Source organism: Schistocerca piceifrons, chromosome X (genome assembly GCF_021461385.2).
Source record: "Schistocerca piceifrons isolate TAMUIC-IGC-003096 chromosome X, iqSchPice1.1, whole genome shotgun sequence".
In the NCBI taxonomy this organism is placed as follows: Eukaryota; Metazoa; Arthropoda; class Insecta; order Orthoptera; family Acrididae; genus Schistocerca; species Schistocerca piceifrons.
Window position 1 is genome coordinate 138,071,286 of NC_060149.1, and position 16,044 is coordinate 138,087,329.

The 16,044-nt window shown below is 44.1% G+C and overlaps 1 protein-coding gene across 1 annotated transcript in view; it reads left to right on the forward strand.

Annotated features, from left to right (window-relative positions):
• LOC124722881 (protein zyg-11 homolog B-like) overlaps positions 1–16,044 on the forward strand; it is a 233,030-nt gene that overhangs the window by 70,397 nt on the left and 146,589 nt on the right. The window lies entirely within an intron of this gene.

Sequence of the window (16,044 nt, forward strand, 5' to 3'; positions counted from 1 at the left end):
GGACGTGCAGACCGCGTGAGACGACGCTTCATCCAGTCCCAAACATGCTCAATGGGGGACAGATCCGGAGATCTTGCTGGCCAGGGTAGTTGACTTACACCTTCTAGAGCACGTTGGGTGGCACGGGATACATGCGGACGTGCATTGTCCTGTTGGAACAGCAAGTTCCCTTGCCGGTCTGGGAATGGTAGAACGATGGGTTCGATGACGGTTTGGATGTACCGTGCACTATTCAGTGTCCCCTCGACGATCACCAGTGGTGTACGGCCAGTGTAGGAGATCGCTCCCCACACCATGATGCCGGGTGTTGGCCCTGTATGCCTCGGTCGTATGCAGTCCTGATTGTGGCGCTCACCTGCACGGCGCCAAACACGCATACGACCATCATTGGCACCAAGGCAGAAGCGACTCTCATCGCTGAAGACGACACGTCTCCATTCGTCCCTCCATTCACGCCTGTCGCGACACCACTGGAGGCGGGCTGCACGATGTTGGGGCGTGAGCGGAAGACGGCCTAACGGTGTGCGGGACCGTAGCCCAGCTTCATGGAGACGGTTGCTAGTGGTCCTCGCCGATACCCCAGGAGCAACAGTGTCCCTAATTTGCTGGGAAGTGGCGGTGCGGTCCCCTACGGCACTGCGTAGGATCCTACGGTCTTGGCGTGCATCCGTGCGTCGCTGCGGTCCGGTCCCAGGTCGACGGGCACGTGCACCTTCCGCCGACCACTGGCGACAACATCGATGTACTGTGGAGACCTCACGCCCCACGTGTTGAGCAATGCCCACTATACGCCCTCGCTCAAAGTCCGTCAACTGCACATACGGTTCACGTCCACGCTGTCGCGGCATGCTACCAGTGTTAAAGACTGCGATGGAGCTCCGTATGCCACGGCAAACTGGCTGACACTGACGGCGGCGGTGCACAAATGCTGCGCAGCTAGCGCCATTCGACGGCCAACACCGCGGTTCCTGGTGTGTCCGCTGTGCCGTGCGTGTGATCATTGCTTGTACAGCCCTCTCGCAGTGTCCGGAGCAAGTATGGTGGTTCTGACACACCGGTGTCAATGTGTTCTTTTTTCCATTTCCAGGAGTGTAGATCTCGCCGCGACGAAAAACGTCTTTGCTTTAATGACTTCCATCCCAACTCGCGTATCATATCTGCAACACTCTCTCCCCTATTACGTGATAATACAAAACGAGCTGCCCTGTTTTGCACCCTTTCGATGTCGTCCGTCAATCCCACCTGGTAAGGATCCCACACCGCGCAGCAATATTCTAACAGAGGACGAACGAGTGTAGTGTAAGCTGTCTCTTTAGTGGACTTGTTGCATCTGCTAAGTGTCCTGCCAATGAAACGCAACCTTTGGCTCGCCTTCCCCACAATATTATCTATGTGGTCTTTCCAACTGAAGTTGTTCGTAATTTTTACACCCAGGTGCTTAGTTGAATTGACAGCCTTCAGAATTGTACTATTTATCGAGTAATCGAATTCCAACGGATTTCTTTTGGAACTCATGTGGATCACTCACACTTTTCGTTATTTAGCGTCAACTGCCACCTGCCACACCATACAGCAATCTTTTCTAAATCGCTTTGCAACTTATACTGGTCTTCGGATGACCTTACTAGACGGTAAATTACAGCATCATCTGGGAACAACCTAAGAGAACTGCTCAGATTGTCACCCAGGTCATTTATGTAGATCAGGAACAGCAGAGGTGCCAGGACGCTTCCCTGGGGAACACCTGATATTACTTCAGTTTTACTCGATGATTTGCCGTCTATTACTACGAGCTGCGACCTTCCTGACAGGAAATCACGAATCCAGTCGCACAACTGAGATGATACCCCATAGGCCCGCAGCTTGATTAGAAGTCGCTTGTGAGGAACGGTGTCAAAAGCTTTCCGGAAATCTAGAAATGCGGAATCAACTTGAGATCCCCTATCGATAGCGGCCATTACTTCGTGCGAATAAAGAGCTAGCTGCGTTGCACAAGAACGATGTTTTCTGAAACCATGCTGATTACGTATCAATAGATCGTTCCCTTCGAGGTGATTCATAATGTTTGAATGCAGTATATGCTCCAAAACCCTACTGCAAACCGACGTCAGTGATATAGGTCTGTAGTTCGATGGATTGCTCCTACTACCCTTCTTTAACACTGGTGCGACCTGCGCAATTTTCCAATCTGTAGGTACAGATCTATCGGTGAGCGAGCGGTTGTATATGATTACTAAGTAGGGAGCTATTGTATCAGCGTAATCTGAAAGGAACCTAATCGGTATACAATCTGGACCTGAAGACTTGCCCGTATCAAGCGATTTGAGTTGCTTCGCAACCCCTAAGATATCTTCTTCTAAGAAACTCATGCTAGCAGCTGTTCGTGTTTCAAATTCTGGAATATTCCATTCGTCTTCCCTGGTGAAGGAATTTCGGAAAATAATGGACATGAATGGATGCAGGGGATTTAGACAGGATGTTTACGTACGTGTCACATGTCAGAGCCATATCTAGACGTATTAGGGTTGCCATATCACTCCAACTGCACACGCCCCACACCATTACACAGCCTCCATCAGCTCGAAAAGTCCATGGATTCATTAGACTGTCCCCATACCTGCACACGTCCATCTGCTCGATACAATTTGAAATGAGACTCGTGCGACCAGGCAACATGTTTTCAGTTATGAAAAGTCCAGCGTCGGTATTGATGGCCCAGGCGAGGCGTAAAGCTTTGTGTCGTGCAGTCATCAAGGTTACACGAGTGGGCATTCGTCTCCGAAAGCCCATATCGATGATGATTCGTTGAATGGTTCAAATGGGTCAAATGGCTCTGAGCACTATGGGACTCAACTGCTGAGGTCATTAGTCCCCTAGAACTTAGAACTAGTTAAACCTAACTAACCTAAGGACATCACAAACATCCATGCCCGAGGCAGGATTCGAACCTGCGACCGTAGCGGTCTTGCGGTTCCAGACTGCAGCGCCTTTAACCGCACGGCCACTTCGGCCGGCCGTTGAATGGTTCGCCTGTTGACACTTGTTGATGGCCCGGCATTGAAATCTGCAGCGGTTTGTGGAAGGGTTGCACTTCTATCACTTTGAACGATTCCCTTCAGTCGTGGTTGATTTCGTTCTTGCAGGGTCTTTTTCCGGTAGCACCGATGTCGGAGATTTGATGTTTTGTTGGATTCCTGATATTCATGGTACACTCACGAAATGGTCGTACGGGAAAATCCCCACTTCATCGCTATCTCGGCGATGCTGTGTCCCATTGCTCGAGCGCCGACTATACCACCATGTTCAAACTCACTTAAATCTTGATAACCTGTCATTGTAGCAGCAGTAACCAATCGAACAACTGCGTCAGATACTTGGTCTTACATACGCGTTGCCGACCGCAGCGCTGTATTCTGCCTGTTTACATATCTCTGTATGTGAAGACGCATACCTATATCAGTTTCTTTGGCGCTTGATTGTAGTTTATCTTCGTTTGAAATGTGTGGCGCATCCTCATTTGAAATGCGTGGATCGTCGTCGTCTAAACGGTGCTCTCTGCCTCGCTAGAATTGGAAGTGCGAGATGACATAGTATGAAGGTAAAATGAATTTGACGAAGTGTTGGGTAGTTCGTGTTTGTTCTCAGTGTTCTCTCTAAAAACGGCAGTAATTGCATCTTCTTCATCAGACTCAACATCCACTTCTTCAAAATCTGAACTGAAATGTGTTGGGTCTTGCCCACTTGTCTTGTATAGGGTGCCTAAGGGATGCTGCGTCTCGAAATGCTATTCAACACTTCAAGCAAATAACATTAGTAGTTTTATTTCTATAAAGCCGATTTAACAATACTTAACTAGGAGATTTACAAGTAGTAGTCGCAAACAATGGGCGACATGCAAACAGTAATATTGTTGGCAATGCAATGTTCCTGCAAGTTTTACACACGTCACTGATAACTAATGGCTGTACTGAGCCGATACTGAGTACTAATGTCTGTATACTGGGCAGCTGAGGCTGGCAGGAGCGCGCTTATTTTCACTCCTTGCAGAGGGCGCTCCTGCCGTGGCATGGTCCTTGTCAGAGGGTTATTGGCTGACGTCGCGACACCACCTCCTCTGTTCTTTCGTTCTTCCACTTCGTTCCGGTGCTTTTGGTTACGCCAGAACAAAAAGTATCGTATGAATTTCTGTTATATCCGCTTCCTTCGTCAAATCGAAAATCTGTTTGGAACTCGTATTTCTGTCTGAAACGAGAATAAAAATAAACACGGAAATAAAAAAAGTTAACGTTAAGGAAAAGGCAAAGTTATCGAAAAATTAATGTTGTAAATATATGAGAAATTAACAGCCCTATTTCATTTAGAACATAATTACCAAGTGACAGAAAATAGTGAAAATAACCAAGAGATCTGCACCTCAGATAGTGTACACGTGAATCCAAGCAACCAAGACAGAATCAAGACTAGCAACCAGTCATATGACACTACTGTGATGGACAAACCTTTGGCACTACCTAGTGGGAAATGGTCGAATCTTATTTCCCCTCTGGGGTGCAAGTGTACCCCAGGTAACATTCCCGAATTAAAATCATTAATAATTTCTGTACATGTCAATTACTGTAAAAGAAAACTTTCATAAAGTTACTAATTAAATAATAAATATTTACACTCGTGCTGTACTTAATGGGCTCCCGTCAACAGAAGAGGCCTCGCAGCGTTGTGTTGCGTAATATGGCATAGCAGGTTTTGCTGCTGTTTCTACAGATCTCCACTATAGCTACTATACACATAGTTCTTAAATCAAATGCTAAACAATAAGGTATAATTTCTTTCAGAAAAATATGAAGCTTGATGAAAATTATGTTAAGTTTAAGTTCTAAAATACCACATAAATATCACCTCAAACTATTGGTATACCTGAGACAGAGCGCGCTTCCTAATAAGTTCCAAAATGCTGCACATAAAAACGGGGCACTTCCAGGGCTCTACCTCGGGTTTTGTCGGTGATAGGTAGGATCGAGTGTTTTGAATAGCCCTTGGACTAGCGACCATTTGTAAACCCAACAGAAGTGCAGTCTTATTGTCACTATCCTACAGTACAGGTTCAAAGTATGAGTATTTCACACTTCCTCCTGCTTAGGCAAATGAAGAAAATCAGTAGGTTCATTTTGCATTTGCTATGGTCTACGGTGGGCCTTAAGATTCGTATGGAGACACCATTAGTTCATGTGCAGTTCTTTAGAAAAAAACAAAAGGAACTGAGAAAGAGAGAGACTGACAGAAAAGGCAGCAGCAGTGGTGAAGAGAGAACAAAAGAGAGAGAAAAATAGATAGGTAGAGAGAGAGAGAGAGAGAGAGAGAGAGAGAGAGAGAGAGAGAGTAGCAGTAGCACTAGGACAGAACAAAGGAGAGACTATGGCTGTGAAACAGGAGATAGCGACAGTTAGAGAGATACTGAGAATAAGTTGGGCTGAATAAGTGAGTAAGAATGGATCGATATGAGCAACTTAAAGCACTGGATACCCCCAATAGGAGTATTTTTCCACTGTACAATATTACTTTCATTTTGAGTTTTACTTTAGATGGCAGGAAATTGAACCCCCAGAAAAAATGCAAAGTTTTTTGCTGCCAAAACTGAAAAGGAGCAACCACCATGGCACACTCGAACCACAGGCCACCAATGCAGCATGTGCAGGATACCCGTGGGCCGTTCAACAAGTGTTCAAAACAGCTCGATGACATGACATGACGGAATAGAACTGTCACACATGCAAATGAATAGAGGCGAAAGCACTTCAGTAAAAAAATTCTGACACTTTCTTTCTCAGCATTGTTGTTATGGAAAGAAAGCGCTTTACAAGACATGGCACACATCTGAATGAAGGGGCAAATCTTCAGTTAGCTTGAGGATTAGTGTTTCTGAGAAGTGTTTTAGGACTAAATATAAGAAGCATTGTGTGAAGTATTGACAATATCCATACTAAATATATAGCTATACAGGTATGGTTTAAAATAAACATAAGTTAAACAAAGCGAACAGCAAATAATAAGCATCTTTGCTGTAATGACATATCACATTTCTTCTTTCTCTTGGCGAGGTTGTCTGTCACCTCTAGTGGCGTAATAGATGAAGAACGATGAATTGACAAGAGGGCTAATCCATTTAGTCTTCTCTGAAAGGACAAAACATAATTATCAACTTAATTGAACTGATAGAGCAGCATACATTGTTTATTTTTAGAACCTGTAAATATTAATAGATGATAATCTAACAAGTGTAATATGACTTAATGTCAGACTATAAACTTCAAAACTTGTCTGTCCTTTCGAATTTCGAAGGTATTTATTGATTCCCTTTAAAGTGGGGAATGACATGTCTGCTGTGGCTGTAGTTACAGGATGTGTGACCAATATCTTCAGAAGGTTGTTGATAATTGAATACATGGCTTCGCTGCATAATTGTAGTGCGTCCATTGCAGATGAAGGTCTGGAATCATCTGTCACAGATGTAATTCAGCAAGACTGTCTTCAACTTAACATTCCTTATCTTCAAAGTAGAATTCAATTAAGGCCTTGAACTCTCCTCGTTCTTCACTGTTTAAGAGTGCTTCACTTCTTGAAATTGTGAACAATTAAGAAAACCAAGACAGCACTTTCTTGTGTTCTGTAAACTTTAACTCTGTCATAAATCTACAAATGTAATAAATACCATCTGTTGGTAGTACTTTTCGGGATCACACATCAAGTAAATTGCTCTTTTCTTTTGGATCTTAATCACCCAGGGAACCAAGATTCAAATGTCTAGCTGTTACAAATTTCATTTGTTCTCTCTAAAACACACCCCAAAGTACTTTTACCATGAGATCTCATAATTTCCAGTTCTTCTGCAATGTCTTCATCTACCTTACTTTTATGGCTGCTCTCAAACACAATGTTGCTTTTTTGAAGTCATATTTCCTCTCTTAAAGTGTTTTTCCCTAACAGGTCTGTCTTCTGGGGCATTGCTCTTATTTTCATAGAGTTGTTTACATTCAAGCACGCTCGTTACTCTATTTGTTTTTTAGTTGACACACACATCATTTCACCACTCTACTATGGTGCTACAGCTATTACATCACTTAAGTTGGCATCAGTCACAAACATAAGACGTCAACACGAAGAGCAGCAACATGTACCGATAACAAGTAGGGAGCTAAAGCTCAACTTGCCATCGACAACTTTCAAACATCATGCCTCTTCTCGCTGCAAACAAACTGTACAATCTAACAGCCATTGTAAGTGTGCAACAATCAAAATTTAATCTCAGATTCGTTACAACTAATAACTGCCACATTTCAACTTGATACTTTAAACCAAATTAAAAGAAAATGAACCTTCATGGCTCGGGAAGAGGGGGGGGGGGGATTGATTGGTTGGTTGATTGATTGATTGATTTGGGGTAGAGGACCAAACAGTGAGATCATCGGTCTCATCGGATTAGGGAAGACTGGGGAAGGAAGTCGGCCATGCCCTTTCAAAGGAACCATTCAGCATTTGCCTGAAGTGATTTAGGGAAATCACAGAAAACCTAAATCAAGATAGCCAGATGCAGGTTTGAACCACTGTCTTCCTGAATGTGAATTTAGTTTGCTAACCATTGCGCCATATCGCTCGATAGGGGGGGGAGGGGGGCAGCATGGGGAAGTGGTGTTGGATTCCATTTGCCGTTGTCCCCCACATATGTGCCTCTGGGGGAAACTACTAGGAATGATCTGAGTGGATCATTCTTAACTGCAACTTCCCCTGTGCCAATAACTCAATCAACATAGTTTCTACTGTGCAGTGTGTTCAGAAAAGCTGCTTTCCCTGTAACATGTTTCGTGAGGATGGAGCATGCAAGTGTTCACGAGAAACGAAAACCCTAAGGGTCACCAGGTCCACAGAGTGCGCTGGGGCTGATTCATATGAAAAGTCCGCCAAAGGGGCCTATGTTGATGTGTGTGAAGGTCTCACCTGCGGCCCTTTATGCCATGCAGTAGATTTGAGACTGCGTAGGACCCCATGGGATGGCGTCTGGACTTACTTAGTGCAAGGGATGAAGTAAAGATAAAAGTTTACATACCTGGGTACAGGTACAGGCCTTGCTGGGACTGAGCATCCTTCAGGGTAATTAACACATGCTTGGTTAGTGTATGTCATTGGTTTATGTCTTGACCACAATAAAGGTCAAGTCCATAGCATGCTAATGCATTTGTCTGTTTTCATTGGGATTCCACAGTCAGTAAATTGGTGGAAGAGTTCTTGAAGATTGTGATGATGTTCACCTGACAGATGATGCCTCCTGCCGGCCGCGGTGGCCGTGCGGTTCTGGCGCTGCAGTCCGGAACCGCGAGGCTGCTACGGTCGCAGGTTCGAATCCTGCCTCGGGCATGGGTGTGTGTGATGTCCTTAGGTTAGTTACGTTTAAGTAGTTCTAAGGTCTAGGGGACTTATGACCTAAGATGTTGAGTCCCATAGTGCTCAGAGCCATTTGAACCATGATGCCTCCAAAACATCATCAGAAATTGAGATCTCTCTTAGCATGTTGTCAATAAATCATTGGAAAATCTGTGCAGCATTGTGGAGTCCATAAAACATATAAGATTTTTATTTCAATGTATTGGCATTTGGATCATGCCCATTCAGCCATCTCAATAATGGATAGATGATATGATATTGTATTGTCAGTTAATGACAATACAAATGTAGGGACAACACAACACCCAATCCTTGAGTGGAGAAAATCTTTGAACTGACTGAGAATTGAAACTGGCTCCCTTCGGTTAGCAGTCTGCCACACCCATATCTGCACAGGCGAGACAACGCCGCTTCTGTACATGGTTGGTGCAGATACCCAACGGGCCGACAATGGCTCGATAATAACAGTCGATGTACGGGAAGTAGAGTGTCCGAACCCACATAGGGACGAGCATGGGAAGAACACAGTGCTGGTGCTGACAGCTAACAGCTAAGCATCGTTAAAAATATTTGTGGCAAAAGCTTCTAAAAATTATAAAGACCACTTGTAGCTGCTAATCTTTGTTTATTGTGGAATCAAGATACAACCAGTTTCAGGATAAAGAATCATATTTTAAGGTTACATCTACAACACTATACATACGAATTGGAAACCATTAAGTGAAGAAACTGATAGTGCCTACTATGAAGGAGAGAAAAGTACTCACTTGGCTGGATTATACTAAGCTGTTAAATATGACCTCCCAACATTCTATAAGATACACATCCTGGCATCATCAAATGCAATGGATGTTGAAAGTCCCATCAATAATCATAGGTAAATATGAGTCAATACTGAGGGACATTCTTATTTGAATGTGAAAAATAGGGCAGATAAGTGGGAGAACACAAAACTGTGGCATTAAAATCTCGTAAATATAGTGCAGTAGCAACTTACCATTGTTGAATTCCTGATAGTATGTAGAAAAACACAATGGAAAAATACTGGATAGTGTACTTACTTTTTCAGTTTTTGTACAACTCTCAGTAATTAAAAATTAGAACTGATTAAAATATGAGTTACTAAATTTGGCTTTCGGTCCCAGGAGCAATTAGTTTAAATTAGATTAATGATTATGATTGGCAGGTATTAGGAAACTAGCTGTTATCCCAATTTACCTAGCAATCGTATTCATTAATTTCATTTAACGTAATTGTTCCTGGGACTGAAATCCAATTTTAATAACTCATATTTTAATCAGTTTTAATTTTTAATTAGTGGGATTTATAGAAAAAATGAAAAGTAAGCACACTATCCACAATTTTCCCATTGTGTTTAAAGTGTTAGTAATATTACCAGCGACAAACGAAACCTGTTGTTATTGTATAGTTTATCTTCAGTTGTCAATTTCATTTGAAAAACGACTCCCAACCTTCGAAATATAATGTATTGTGGTCTAATACAATCCTCATGCCCTCTGCCACATCTACTAGCACTCTTGCGTTAGGTATGGCCCCCTCGCCAGTGTCAGCTTCCGCTGCGACTTACTGGCAGCTCTGTCTGCACATGATGTTATCATTTCTTCATCGCAGCCAAGATAGCTGCTTTTCTAAGTACTGTCAGGAATTCAACACTGGTAAGTTTCTACCGCACTATATTTATGGGGTTCTAATGCCATAGTTTCGTGTTCTTCCACTTATCTGCCCTATTTTTCAGATCCAAATAAGAATGTCCCTCGCTGATGACCTGTAATTATGTAAGATTATTGATGGATCTTTCAACATCCATTGGATTTGATGATGCTAGGAAATGTACCTTATAGAATGCTGGGAAACTGTATTGGTTTCATTAGGCTGAATGTAATTCATCCAAGTGAGTTATTTTCTATCTCCTTCATAGTAGGCACTACTAGTTTTTTCACGCAACAACCTCAAATTCGTATGTACTTTATTGTAAATGTAACCTGAAGATTCGATTCGTTACTGCAGAACTGGTTGTGCCTTGATTCCACAATAAACAAGGATTAGCTGCTGCAAGTGGATTCTACAGGTTTTTAGGAGATTTACCAAAAAAAAAAATTAAACTAAATGTTTGTTAACTATGCGTATGATAGATAAAGCTCCACTTGCCAACATAGAAAACTTATAACAGCTAAACGCTCAGCACATCACATGACACGATACCCTAGGCGACGCCCGGCGTGCTTGAACTGCAAATAAGCACTGGGCCGCCCGGCCTTCTGCTGCCAATAGTTAAACACCTCTGCCAGTGGGTTGACCCATGGCAGGTTTCTGTACTATCCCACTGCACTACCTATGGCAGCCTGTCTCCCTCCGTTGTGATGTCTGCTGGCAGGGATACTAAATATCTCGTGCCCTGAAGAGATCACATAAAGCCAAAAATGACCAAGCTTGGGCCTTGACCTCTGGCGCAGAACTGGAGAAGCTTTGGAGAACCTGACAGTGGACCAACCACCAAAGGAGGCAATGGGGGGGGGGGGGGGGGGGGGTCCTTGGCTGGCAGTCGAGGTGATGCCACCTCTGTCAGTGAGTGGGAGGTTTGGGGGGGGGGGGGGGGGGAGAGGGAGAAGTGGAGGAAGAGGGTGGATCAAAATCCATGGGCTCCACATCAGCAGATGCAGATGCAGGCTTCACCAGGGGCCACTGCTGCAGGCTGTGGAAGGACATTGGAGCATAGGGAGGAGGTAGGGGGAAGCAGCCTCTTGCAAGTGGAAGCCCTCATCCAGAACAGTTTCATGATCCAACCTGCCACACAGTAGACTGCAGCCATGATGTCCAAACAGGGCAAGGACATAGCTAATTTCCATGGCAGGTCAGCTTTTTCCTACCGACTTCCACCACACACAACTGCCAATCTTTGTGGCTCACCACAACAACTGGCAACCACCCTTCCCACTGGCTGAAGGACTGAGCTCAAACGGCAGCCCTAGGAGTAGAATGCAGCAATCCACGGTGCTCTGTGGGACACAATACAGGGTGTAGCAAATTCAGGAAGCCCCATGGATGGCATCCATGCAAATGTTCTGCCAGACTGCACCCACTGACTCGTGTCACCTGGTATGTAACCAAACAGCTTGACAACGCATTATCATGGAAAGCAGCAGACACAGACTTCTTTGCTTGGGTCTTAAATGTACACACAAAGTGCTCCCCCTCCGAGTTAGAAGCCAGTGAAACAAAGCAGTAGTCAGGTACTGGATACCATTGCAAATGCAAAAGTCCTCAAACTCCAGTGACAAATTGGTGACCGTTGTCAAGTACTAGTGTCCTGGGAGACCCTCAGTGCCAAAAATAATCAACAATGTTTGAACAACTATGGCAGTTGATGATGTGGTGGACAGCTTGACTATGTGTGGAAAATTGGACACTGCATTGACCACCGACAACCATGTGCTGCCCAAAAAGGGGCTGGTGAAATCAACGAGCACTTTGTCTCAAGGATACTCCAGGATCAGTCAATGAGAGAACTGCTGCAGCAGTGCAGCATGGTTCTGTGCATAAGCCCACTAGAAAACCCCAGATGTTCAGTGTTGCAATCAACTGCCAGTCAGTAGATGTGATGTCATTCCAATGCCTTCATTAAATCATACCACAGTGCGACTTGCGCAACAACTTGGGTACACAAGGATGTAATGTGGGGAAATGACTACAGGACAGCATTGCTCCCCTGTGGCAAGCATGAGACACCTCCTGGACAACATTGAGCTGATTACATAAGAAGAAAAAGGATTGCCATGCCTGATCTGCACCCAAAGTGATGCCCTCTGGCCAACCCAGTTGGAAGACTGAAACGATTTTCCAGAAAAAGGGTCAGCAGCCATGGTGGTCACAACTTCACGTCCCACTAGCAGAAAGTCTAACAGGATTTGCCGTAAGGCACATCCAGTGTGAACACAAGAGCCTCCTGCCAATCAAACTGTGGATTTGATCCCACCAGTAACCATGATAACAGATTACCAATGACATGCTGAATAGTAGAGTGGTAACAAATGTCATAACATTAGTTACTGAGAAAGAGAACACACTGCTGCAACCTGTGGGTGATCCCATATGGCAGCTTGGAACAAGTGCTAAATAAGGAAACCAATGGTTTGTCGTCAGTGATGAGGAGGAACCTCGCCCCCGTACAGGAAGACGTGGAACTTTTTAATCCCGAAAATAATAGTTATCACCTCCTTTTCTATTTGTCAATAATTATGCTGCACAGTGGAAAGCGTCTCTGATGCGTAAGCAATGGGCTGTTCTGTGACATCTTTGTTGCGATGGGACACAACGGCACCAGTGCCGTACTGGGACACATCACAGCTCAGGGTTAATTGTTTGCTTGGCATAAAGGAAGCCAGACAGGAGCAGATTACAAACACTGCTTGAGAGACTGAAAAGCCCTATGACAATCCGCAGACAAGAGAAATTTATTGCCCTTCTGGCGAAGCCAGTTAAGAGGCTGGCAGATGTGCATTTCTTGAGGAATGATCTGAGTGTATTGCATTGAAGGCCATTCTGCAGCAGGAATTGGGAAACAGATTGAAGGTTCCATAAATGTTCCTCTTGTCAAGAGCCTGTGACCCTTATGTTATCAGGGTCATTGGTGCAACAGGGAGTGTGCAGAATCAGATGCTCGCAGGCAAGTGCTCTACCAACTGAGAGACCACTTGCTCGTTAAAGGCAAAGATCCCGAGTTGGAGTCTCGGTCTGGCACACAGTTTTAATCTGCCAGGAAGTTTCATGGGAAACAAAGTCCTGATCCCGCCAGTTCTGCAACTCAGCCTTCACCTTGATGTGCATGGCAAACGGAATGGGTTGGGGATGACAAAATTTGGATACTGCTGACAGCTTAAGAGAAACACATGCCTCTTTTTTCTGTTTGCCCAAAGTATTCTCAAACCCATTCTTATATTGCACGCAGACAGAGAATTGCCTCCACAAATGAATGCGCTGGTTACTATAGGACACAACCCGATGGTGTGGCTGTTACAACTTAAGGCATACCAAGAGCTTGTACATTTGTGAGTTAATTAGGCTGACCTTCATTCCCATATCTACCTGAAATTAGACCAGCTTCCCATCCACTACCAATGTCCGCAAAATGTGCCAGCACAACAGTTGTTTAAACACTGGGGCATCTGATGACTGACTGATGACTCATCAACTGTCACAAACAATTGCCAAATGACCCATCAACTGACATACCCCACATATGGCCCCTGCGTGTGGACAGTCATGACAAACATGCAACAAATGACAATCGGGGCAGGATCGCTGGCCCGCCCAACAAGTTGGAGAAGAATGATGCCAAGAACATGAAAAACCCTGCTGGTGGGAATTACGATTGCTGCAGGCAATGCTGCTGCACCGGCATCATCAACAGTGGCAACACACAGCAACTTGGGGGGAAATGAGGCCACCTGGGGTATCCCGTGGGGCACAACGGTCTGATTAACATGCACAACCAGTTGTGCCACCCGCCATTTATCAGAACGGATGTCCCTTGCCGTCGCAGTAAGCTCATGTGATTCTGCAATTTGGGCAACGTCAGCTAAAGAAGTTCGAACACCGTCTGTGCCCTAGTCTGAACCTCATGATCAGGAGCTAACGTGACAATCATGTCTTGAATTAGCGAGTCTACGAAAAGGTAGCACATTTGGAACACTAAAAATTACAGTTGCGCAAGAGGCCCTGCAAATTGGCAATCCAGTCCACAAACAACTCCACAGGACACTTGTTGTGTTGGTTAAACTGCCACTTCGACATCACCACATGAGTTTGATGTCCAAAATACTGCATAAGCAATTGACAAAGCTCATCAATCATCTGGATTGTCTGGGGGTAGATAGCATAATCACCGAAATGTGATGTATAGGTGGCAAAAACCTCACTTCCTGCAGTTATCACAGATACTTGGCAAAGGACAAAAAATCTGCAATGATTGGTAGTGTGCTCGAATCTATCCTTTTTGTAAGTAAGGAGATAAAACCAATATCAGTAACTACAGTGAGATTTCCCTGCTACCAGATACAAAATTTCATCAAAAGTATTACTGAAGAGACCTGAAGCGCAAACAGAGAATCTAATTGGTGAACACTTGGTATGATTCAGGAAAGGCAGATCCCAATCAGAACATACCCACAGGGCATGCAGTGAGGTTGCTTGCTTCTCACAACTTCCAGATTTATATATAGGAAAATATCAGCAGTACTTCAAGATTGTAAGTAGGCCATACTATTGTTATATGAGAGTTTTCTGTAGAATGAATGTTACAGAATCTAAGAATACACGTGGATGATTGTTAGTTGAGTCATTGGCTTACAGCTGGACTGCAGTGTATAAAGGACAGTCAAAAAGTTGAAGGCAGTACAGTCCAGAATCAGTATTCCAGTCAGGCAAAATCTCCATCAGTTGTCGACCTTTCAAGGCCATTTTTAAGGGACCACGCCATACTCAAGACTAGAAGGTGGGTGCTTGAGTGTCTCCCACTTGAGATTGCATAACTTCTATGTTATGTCAGTGTACTCTCACTTGAGTTGGTGTAACTTCTGCGTTATGACATGTGCAGTATGGGAACATGCATTTTCATGAAGCAGCAGCGTCCCTTGTCACAGTAGCTTTTGTCACCTGCAACAATGCACTCAAGGAATGTGTTGCCTTCAATGTTGAAACACATCAGGTGCTTCGGGCAAGTGGCCATAGAAGAGGCTGATCTCCCAGAGTGACTGGCATCTCGTGTAGAATCATGACCAGCATGGAACGTGGCGTACCATACCACAACAGTGGTTTTTGACAAACATGCTGCCCCATATACATTCTTCATTCTCCGATGGATGTCTGCTGGTGTGTGCGCTTCAGCAGCCAAGAAAAGAATAACAGCATGTTGGTCCTGTTTGGATGCATTTGCTAACAATGTCACCATAGGTCATGTTTCTACATTTACCGAACGCACCCTTGCCCACATGTCAGTGCTTATATACCCAGATTGGAGTCACACTACGTTGCATATATGCTGCAACAAGCCCTCAGACTGAAACTTTTTGATTGCTCCTTGTAGTAAATGTGGAGCACTCTGCACAAAGAGGCAAAAATGGGCAAAAAGTTCATTTAAGAGGTCAGCACCACTTGCTCTCCTTCTCTAAATCAAAGTCTTCATGATCAGCATTTAATATCAGTTTAGTTTTGAGTTTCTGAGAAAAATAGGAACTGGAGGTTTCCATTTCCACTTGTGCAAACAAATGAATTGGGTAGGCTATTTTCAGTGAGATCATTAAGTTCTTAAATGAAAGTTAAAAGAAATGCAAGAATGTAGAGTTTTGTGGCAGTGCCGGTGGTATGGTGTACCTGTGGCCCATTGGCAGTCGTACTACTTGACAATGCCCAAGGAGTGTTTGGTCGAAAGCTCGTGGAATTTTAACCACTTGACTTGGCTTGGAGGCTGAGAACATATTATTGGATGTTAAAAAAAATTGGGAGTGTGTATTGATAAAAATATTTTAGGGAATTAAATACAATATCTAAAGTCTGTGAAACTGAAAGTGCATAAGATCTCCATTTGAGAAGACA